The sequence below is a fragment of the Triturus cristatus genome, chromosome 11 (genome assembly GCF_964204655.1).
Source record: "Triturus cristatus chromosome 11, aTriCri1.1, whole genome shotgun sequence".
NCBI lineage: Eukaryota > Metazoa > Chordata > Amphibia > Caudata > Salamandridae > Triturus > Triturus cristatus.
Window position 1 is genome coordinate 936884241 of NC_140594.1, and position 9727 is coordinate 936893967.

General features: G+C 36.6%; 1 long non-coding RNA gene across 1 annotated transcript; it reads left to right on the plus strand.

Annotated features, from left to right (window-relative positions):
* The first annotated feature begins 423 nt into the window (after window positions 1-423).
* LOC146785680 (uncharacterized) lies at window positions 424-8173 on the plus strand. The gene is made up of 16 exons (XR_014970755.1): window positions 424-518; window positions 907-1028; window positions 1417-1540; window positions 1930-2053; window positions 2442-2559; window positions 2948-3071; window positions 3460-3577; window positions 3966-4088; window positions 4478-4599; window positions 4988-5111; window positions 5500-5618; window positions 6008-6130; window positions 6519-6637; window positions 7027-7150; window positions 7539-7662; window positions 8051-8173. It is a non-coding gene; the product is annotated as an uncharacterized LOC146785680 (long non-coding RNA).
* The last annotated feature ends 1554 nt before the right edge of the window (window positions 8174-9727 follow it).

Below are 9727 nucleotides of genomic sequence, written 5' to 3' on the forward strand. Positions count from 1 at the left end.
ATGCAAGGCAAGTAAAACTCACAATAATTCCTTTATGCATTAAAAAGACGCTCACAGCATCAGCATGTCCTTACTACCTTATAGTGGGAGACTGTGCCTGAACATAATTTCTGTCAAGATGAGAGTAATATGGATCACATTGTGTTGGTCATGATAGTTCATAAAAGCCTGGCTGCCTCCATCGCTACTAAACCCTGCTTTATATCCTGGAACTAGCAATGTTGCAGAGAAGTATGTGAGGTTAAAAACTAAAATTGAGATTTGATTTTCTAATGAGCTTTTGATTTTCACAATAAAAGACTCCATAGTATTGATCTGTTTACCCTTTCTAAAAATCAAGATTTTTTTGTATTGCTTATAGAAAATGTGCTAACAGTGGACTTTTCCATCTGCAGATTATACTGAATGACCAGAGGTGGCAGTGTTTCACAACCGAGTTTCTCTGAATTGCCGAGACTGAAGAACAAAAAAAAAAAGGAAGTCTTCCGGCATACGGCATCATTTTACCAATATGCAAGGCAAGTTTAACTCACAATAATTCCTTTATGCATTAAAAAGACGCTCACAGCATCAGCATGTCCTCACTACCTTATAGTGGGAGACTGTGCCTGAACATAATTTCTGTCAAGATGAGAATAATATGGATCACATTGTGTTGGTCATGATAGTTCATAAAAGCCTGGCTGCCTCCAACGCTACTAAAGCCTGCTTTATATCCTGGAACTAGCAATGTTGCAGAGAAGTATGTGAGGTTAAAAACTAAAATTGAGATTTGATTTTCTAATGAGCTTTTGATTTTCACAATAAAAGACTCCATAGTATTGATCTGTTTACCCTTTCTAAAAATCAAGATTTTTTTGTATTGCTTATAGAAAATGTGCTAACAGTGGACTTTTCCATCTACAGATTATACTGAATGACCAGAGGTGGCAGTGTTTCACAACCGAGTTTCTCTGAATTGCCGAGACTGAAGAACAAAAAAAAAAGGAAGTCTTCCGGCATACGGCATCATTTTACCAATTTATAAGGCAAGTAAAACTCACAATAATTCCTTTATGCATTAAAAAGACGCTCACAGCATCAGCATGTCCTCACTACCTTACAGTGGGAGACTGTGCCTGAACATAATTTCTATCAAGATGAAAGTAATATGGATCACATTGTGTTGGTCATGATAGTTCATAAAAGCCTGGCTGCCTCCAACGCTACTAAAGCCTGCTTTATATCCTGGAGCTAGCAATGTTGCAGAGAAGTATGTGAGGTTTAAAACTAAAATTGAGATTTGATTTTCTAATGAGCTGTTGATTTTCACAATAAAAGACTCCATAGTATTGATCTGTTTACCCTTTCTAAAAATCAAGATTTTTTTGTATTGCTTATAGAAAATGTGCTAACAGTGGACTTTTCCATCTACAGATTATACTGAATGACCAGAGGTGGCAGTGTTTCACAACCGAGTTTCTCTGAATTGCCGAGACTGAAGAACAAAAAAAAAAAAGGAAGTCTTCCGGCATACGGCATCATTTTACCAATATACAAGGCAAGTTTAACTCACAATAATTCCTTTATGCATTAAAAAGACGCTCACAGCATCAGCATGTCCTCACTACCTTACAGTGGGAGACTGTGCCTGAACATAATTTCTATCAAGATGAAAGTAATATGGATCACATTGTGTTGGTCATGATAGTTCATAAAAGCCTGGCTGCCTCCAACGCTACTAAAGCCTGCTTTATATCCTGGAGATAGCAATGTTGCAGAGAAGTATGTGAGGTTTAAAACTAAAATTGAGATTTGATTTTCTAATGAGCTGTTGATTTTCACAATAAAAGACTCCATAGTATTGATCTGTTTACGCTTTCTAAAAATCAAGATTTTTTTTGTATTGCTTATAGAAAATGTGCTAACAGTGGACTTTTCCATCTACAGATTATACTGAATGACCAGAGGTGGCAGTGTTTCACAACCGAGTTTCTCTGAATTGCCGAGACTGAAGAACAAAAAAAAAAAAGGAAGTCTTCCGGCATACGCCATCATTTTACCAATATACAAGGCAAGTTTAACTCACAATAATTCCTTTATGCATTAAAAAGACGCTCACAGCATCAGCATGTCCTCACTACCTTATAGTGGGAGACTGTGCCTGAACATAATTTCTGTCAAGATGAGAGTAATATGGATCACATTGTGTTGGTCATGATAGTTCATAAAAGCCTGGCTGCCTCCATCGCTACTAAACCCTGCTTTATATCCTGGAACTAGCAATGTTGCAGAGAAGTATGTGAGGTTAAAAACTAAAATTGAGATTTGATTTTCTAATGAGCTTTTGATTTTCACAATAAAAGACTCCATAGTATTGATCTGTTTACCCTTTCTAAAAATCAAGATTTTTTTGTATTGCTTATAGAAAATGTGCTAACAGTGGACTTTTCCATCTACAGATTATACTGAATGACCAGAGGTGGCAGTGTTTCACAACCGAGTTTCTCTGAATTGCCGAGACTGAAGAACAAAAAAGGAAGTCTTCCGGCATACGCCATCATTTTACCAATATGCAAGGCAAGTAAAACTCACAATAATTCCTTTATGCATTAAAAAGACGCTCACAGCATCAGCATGTCCTCACTACCTTATAGTGGGAGACTGTGCCTGAACATAATTTCTGTCAAGATGAGAGTAATATGGATCACATTGTGTTGGTCATGATAGTTCATAAAAGTCTGGCTGCCTCCAACGCTACTAAAGCCTGCTTTATATCCTGGAACTAGCAATGTTGCAGAGAAGTATGTGAGGTTTAAAACTAAAATTGAGATTTGATTTTCTAATGAGCTGTTGATTTTCACAATAAAAGACTCCATAGTATTGATCTGTTTACCCTTTCTAAAAATCAAGATTTTTTTGTATTGCTTATAGAAAATGTGCTAACAGTGGACTTTTCCATCTACAGATTATACTGAATGACCAGAGGTGGCAGTGTTTCACAACCGAGTTTCTCTGAATTGCCGAGACTGAAGAACAAAAAAAAAAAAGGAAGTCTTCCGGCATACGGCATCATTTTACCAATATACAAGGCAAGTTTAACTCACAATAATTCCTTTATGCATTAAAAAGACGCTCACAGCATCAGCATGTCCTCACTACCTTATAGTGGGAGACTGTGCCTGAACATAATTTCTGTCAAGATGAGAGTAATATGGATCACATTGTGTTGGTCATGATAGTTCATAAAAGCCTGGCTGCCTCCAACGCTACTAAACCCTGCTTTATATCCTGGAACTAGCAATGTTGCAGAGAAGTATGTGAGGTTAAAAACTAAAATTGAGATTTGATTTTCTAATGAGCTTTTGATTTTCACAATAAAAGACTCCATAGTATTGATCTGTTTACCCTTTCTAAAAATCAAGATTTTTTTGTATTGCTTATAGAAAATGTGCTAACAGTGGACTTTTCCATCTACAGATTATACTGAATGACCAGAGGTGGCAGTGTTTCACAACCGAGTTTCTCTGAATTGCCGAGACTGAAGAACAAAAAAGGAAGTCTTCCGGCATACGCCATCATTTTACCAATATGCAAGGCAAGTAAAACTCACAATAATTCCTTTATGCATTAAAAAGACGCTCACAGCATCAGCATGTCCTCACTACCTTATAGTGGGAGACTGTGCCTGAACATAATTTCTGTCAAGATGAGAGTAATATGGATCACATTGTGTTGGTCATGATAGTTCATAAAAGCCTGGCTGCCTCCAACGCTACTAAAGCCTGCTTTATATCCTGGAACTAGCAATGTTGCAGAGAAGTATGTGAGGTTAAAAACTAAAATTGAGATTTGATTTTCTAATGAGCTGTTGATTTTCACAATAAAAGACTCCATAGTATTGATCTGTTTACCCTTTCTAAAAATCAAGATTTTTTTGTATTGCTTATAGAAAATGTGCTAACAGTGGACTTTTCCATCTGCAGATTATACTGAATGACCAGAGGTGGCAGTGTTTCACAACCGAGTTTCTCTGAATTGCCGAGACTGAAGAAAAAAAAAAAAAAGGAAGTCTTCCGGCATACGGCATCATTTTACCAATATGCAAGGCAAGTAAAACTCACAATAATTCCTTTATGCATTAAAAAGACGCTCACAGCATCAGCATGTCCTCACTACCTTATAGTGGGAGACTGTGCCTGAACATAATTTCTGTCAAGATGAGAGTAATATGGATCACATTGTGTTGGTCATGATAGTTCATAAAAATCTGGCTGCCTCCAACGCTACTAAAGCCTGCTTTATATCCTGGAACTAGCAATGTTGCAGAGAAGTATGTGAGGTTAAAAACTAAAATTGAGATTTGATTTTCTAATTAGCTGTTGATTTTCACAATAAAAGGCTCCATAGTATTGATCTGTTTACGCTTTCTAAAAATCAAGATTTTTTTTGTATTGCTTATAGAAAATGTGCTAACAGTGGACTTTTCCATCTACAGATTATACTGAATGACCAGAGGTGGCAGTGTTTCACAACTGAGTTTCTCTGAATTGCCGAGACTGAAGAACAAAAAAAAAAGGAAGTCTTCCGGCATACGCCATCATTTTACCAATATACAAGGCAAGTTTAACTCACAATAATTCCTTTATGCATTAAAAAGACGCTCACAGCATCAGCATGTTCTCACTACCTTATAGTGGGAGACTGTGCCTGAACATAATTTCTGTCAAGATCAGAGTAATATGGATCACATTGTGTTGGTCATGATAGTTCATAAAAGCCTGGCTGCCTCCAACGCTACTAAACCCTGCTTTATATCCTGGAACTAGCAATGTTGCAGAGAAGTATGTGAGGTTAAAAACTAAAATTGAGATTTGATTTTCTAATGAGCTTTTGATTTTCACAATAAAAGACTCCATAGTATTGATCTGTTTACCCTTTCTAAAAATCAAGATTTTTTTGTATTGCTTATAGAAAATGTGCTAACAGTGGACTTTTCCATCTACAGATTATACTGAATGACCAGAGGTGGCAGTGTTTCACAACCGAGTTTCTCTGAATTGCCGAGACTGAAGAACAAAAAAAAAAAAGGAAGTCTTCCGGCATACGGCATCATTTTACCAATATACAAGGCAAGTTTAACTCACAATAATTCCTTTATGCATTAAAAAGACGCTCACAGCATCAGCATGTCCTCACTACCTTATAGTGGGAGACTGTGCCTGAACATAATTTCTGTCAAGATGAGAGTAATATGGATCACATTGTGTTGGTCATGATAGTTCATAAAAGCCTGGCTGCCTCCAACGCTACTAAACCCTGCTTTATATCCTGGAACTAGCAATGTTGCAGAGAAGTATGTGAGGTTAAAAACTAAAATTGAGATTTGATTTTCTAATGAGCTTTTGATTTTCACAATAAAAGACTCCATAGTATTGATCTGTTTACCCTTTCTAAAAATCAAGATTTTTTTGTATTGCTTATAGAAAATGTGCTAACAGTGGACTTTTCCATCTACAGATTATACTGAATGACCAGAGGTGGCAGTGTTTCACAACCGAGTTTCTCTGAATTGCCGAGACTGAAGAAAAAAAAAAGGACGTCTTCCGGCATACGGGATCATTTTACCAATTTATAAGGCAAGTAAAACTCACAATAATTCCTTTATGCATTAAAAAGACGCTCACAGCATCAGCATGTCCACACTACCTTATAGTGGGAGACTGTGCCTGAACATAATTTCTGTGAAGATGAGAGTAATATGGATCACATTGTGTTGGTCATGATAGTTCATAAAAGCCTGGCTGCCTCCAACGCTACTAAACCCTGCTTTATATCCTGGAACTAGCAATGTTGCAGAGAAGTATGTGAGGTTAAAAACTAAAATTGAGATTTGATTTTCTAATGAGCTTTTGATTTTCACAATAAAAGACTCCATAGTATTGATCTGTTTACCCTTTCTAAAAATCAAGATTTTTTTTGTATTGCTTATAGAAAATGTGCTAACAGTGGACTTTTCCATCTACAGATTATACTGAATGACCAGAGGTGGCAGTGTTTCACAACCGAGTTTCTCTGAATTGCCGAGACTGAAGAACAAAAAAAAAAAGGAAGTCTTCCGGCATACGGCATCATTTTACCAATATACAAGGCAAGTTTAACTCACAATAATTCCTTTATGCATTAAAAAGACGCTCACAGCATCAGCATGTCCTCACTAACTTATAGTGGGAGACTGTGCCTGAACATAATTTCTGTCAAGATGAGAGTAATATGGATCACATTGTGTTGGTCATGATAGTTCATAAAAGCCTGGCTGCCTCCATCGCTACTAAACCCTGCTTTATATCCTGGAACTAGCAATGTTGCAGAGAAGTATGTGAGGTTAAAAACTAAAATTGAGATTTGATTTTCTAATGAGCTTTTGATTTTCACAATAAAAGACTCCATAGTATTGATCTGTTTACCCTTTCTAAAAATCAAGATTTTTTTGTATTGCTTATAGAAAATGTGCTAACAGTGGACTTTTCCATCTACAGATTATACTGAATGACCAGAGGTGGCAGTGTTTCACAACCGAGTTTCTCTGAATTGCCGAGACTGAAGAAAAAAAAAAGGAAGTCTTCCGGCATACGGGATCATTTTACCAATTTATAAGGCAAGTAAAACTCACAATAATTCCTTTATGCATTAAAAAGACGCTCACAGCATCAGCATGTCCTCACTACCTTACAGTGGGAGACTGTGCCTGAACATAATTTCTATCAAGATGAAAGTAATATGGATCACATTGTGTTGGTCATGATAGTTCATAAAAGCCTGGCTGCCTCCAACGCTACTAAAGCCTGCTTTATATCCTGGAGATAGCAATGTTGCAGAGAAGTATGTGAGGTTTAAAACTAAAATTGAGATTTGATTTTCTAATGAGCTGTTGATTTTCACAATAAAAGACTCCATAGTATTGATCTGTTTACGCTTTCTAAAAATCAAGATTTTTTTTGTATTGCTTATAGAAAATGTGCTAACAGTGGACTTTTCCATCTACAGATTATACTGAATGACCAGAGGTGGCAGTGTTTCACAACCGAGTTTCTCTGAATTGCCGAGACTGAAGAACAAAAAAAAAAAAGGAAGTCTTCCGGCATACGCCATCATTTTACCAATATACAAGGCAAGTTTAACTCACAATAATTCCTTTATGCATTAAAAAGACGCTCACAGCATCAGCATGTCCTCACTACCTTATAGTGGGAGACTGTGCCTGAACATAATTTCTGTCAAGATGAGAGTAATATGGATCACATTGTGTTGGTCATGATAGTTCATAAAAGCCTGGCTGCCTCCATCGCTACTAAACCCTGCTTTATATCCTGGAACTAGCAATGTTGCAGAGAAGTATGTGAGGTTAAAAACTAAAATTGAGATTTGATTTTCTAATGAGCTTTTGATTTTCACAATAAAAGACTCCATAGTATTGATCTGTTTACCCTTTCTAAAAATCAAGATTTTTTTGTATTGCTTATAGAAAATGTGCTAACAGTGGACTTTTCCATCTACAGATTATACTGAATGACCAGAGGTGGCAGTGTTTCACAACCGAGTTTCTCTGAATTGCCGAGACTGAAGAACAAAAAAAAAAAAGGAAGTCTTCCGGCATACGCCATCATTTTACCAATATGCAAGGCAAGTAAAACTCACAATAATTCCTTTATGCATTAAAAAGACGCTCACAGCATCAGCATGTCCTCACTACCTTATAGTGGGAGACTGTGCCTGAACATAATTTCTGTCAAGATGAGAGTAATATGGATCACATTGTGTTGGTCATGATAGTTCATAAAAATCTGGCTGCCTCCAACGCTACTAAAGCCTGCTTTATATCCTGGAACTAGCAATGTTGCAGAGAAGTATGTGAGGTTAAAAACTAAAATTGAGATTTGATTTTCTAATGAGCTGTTGATTTTCACAATAAAAGACTCCATAGTATTGATCTGTTTACCCTTTCTAAAAATCAAGATTTTTTTGTATTGCTTATAGAAAATGTGCTAACAGTGGACTTTTCCATCTGCAGATTATACTGAATGACCAGAGGTGGCAGTGTTTCACAACCGAGTTTCTCTGAATTGCCGAGACTGAAGAAAAAAAAAAAAAAGGAAGTCTTCCGGCATACGGCATCATTTTACCAATATGCAAGGCAAGTAAAACTCACAATAATTCCTTTATGCATTAAAAAGACGCTCACAGCATCAGCATGTCCTCACTACCTTATAGTGGGAGACTGTGCCTGAACATAATTTCTGTCAAGATGAGAGTAATATGGATCACATTGTGTTGGTCATGATAGTTCATAAAAATCTGGCTGCCTCCAACGCTACTAAAGCCTGCTTTATATCCTGGAACTAGCAATGTTGCAGAGAAGTATGTGAGGTTAAAAACTAAAATTGAGATTTGATTTTCTAATTAGCTGTTGATTTTCACAATAAAAGGCTCCATAGTATTGATCTGTTTACGCTTTCTAAAAATCAAGATTTTTTTTGTATTGCTTATAGAAAATGTGCTAACAGTGGACTTTTCCATCTGCAGATTATACTGAATGACCAGAGGTGGCAGTGTTTCACAACCGAGTTTCTCTGAATTGCCGAGACTGAAGAACAAAAAAAAAAAGGAAGTCTTCCGGCATACGGCATCATTTTACCAATATGCAAGGCAAGTTTAACTCACAATAATTCCTTTATGCATTAAAAAGACGCTCACAGCATCAGCATGTCCTCACTACCTTATAGTGGGAGACTGTGCCTGAACATAATTTCTGTCAAGATGAGAGTAATATGGATCACATTGTGTTGGTCATGATAGTTCATAAAAGCCTGGCTGCCTCCAACGCTACTAAAGCCTGCTTTATATCCTGGAACTAGCAATGTTGCAGAGAAGTATGTGAGGTTAAAAACTAAAATTGAGATTTGATTTTCTAATGAGCTGTTGATTTTCACAATAAAAGACTCCATAGTATTGATCTGTTTACGCTTTCTAAAAATCAAGATTTTTTTTGTATTGCTTATAGAAAATGTGCTAACAGTGGACTTTTCCATCTACAGATTATACTGAATGACCAGAGGTGGCAGTGTTTCACAACTGAGTTTCTCTGAATTGCCGAGACTGAAGAACAAAAAAAAAAGGAAGTCTTCCGGCATACGCCATCATTTTACCAATATACAAGGCAAGTTTAACTCACAATAATTCCTTTATGCATTAAAAAGACGCTCACAGCATCAGCATGTCCTCACTACCTTATAGTGGGAGACTGTGCCTGAACATAATTTCTGTCAAGATGAGAGTAATATGGATCACATTGTGTTGGTCATGATAGTTCATAAAAGCCTGGCTGCCTCCATCGCTACTAAACCCTGCTTTATATCCTGGAACTAGCAATGTTGCAGAGAAGTATGTGAGGTTAAAAACTAAAATTGAGATTTGATTTTCTAATGAGCTTTTGATTTTCACAATAAAAGACTCCATAGTATTGATCTGTTTACCCTTTCTAAAAATCAAGATTTTTTTGTATTGCTTATAGAAAATGTGCTAACAGTGGACTTTTCCATCTACAGATTATACTGAATGACCAGAGGTGGCAGTGTTTCACAACCGAGTTTCTCTGAATTGCCGAGACTGAAGAACAAAAAAGGAAGTCTTCCGGCATACGGCATCATTTTACCAATATACAAGGCAAGTTTAACTCACAATAATTCCT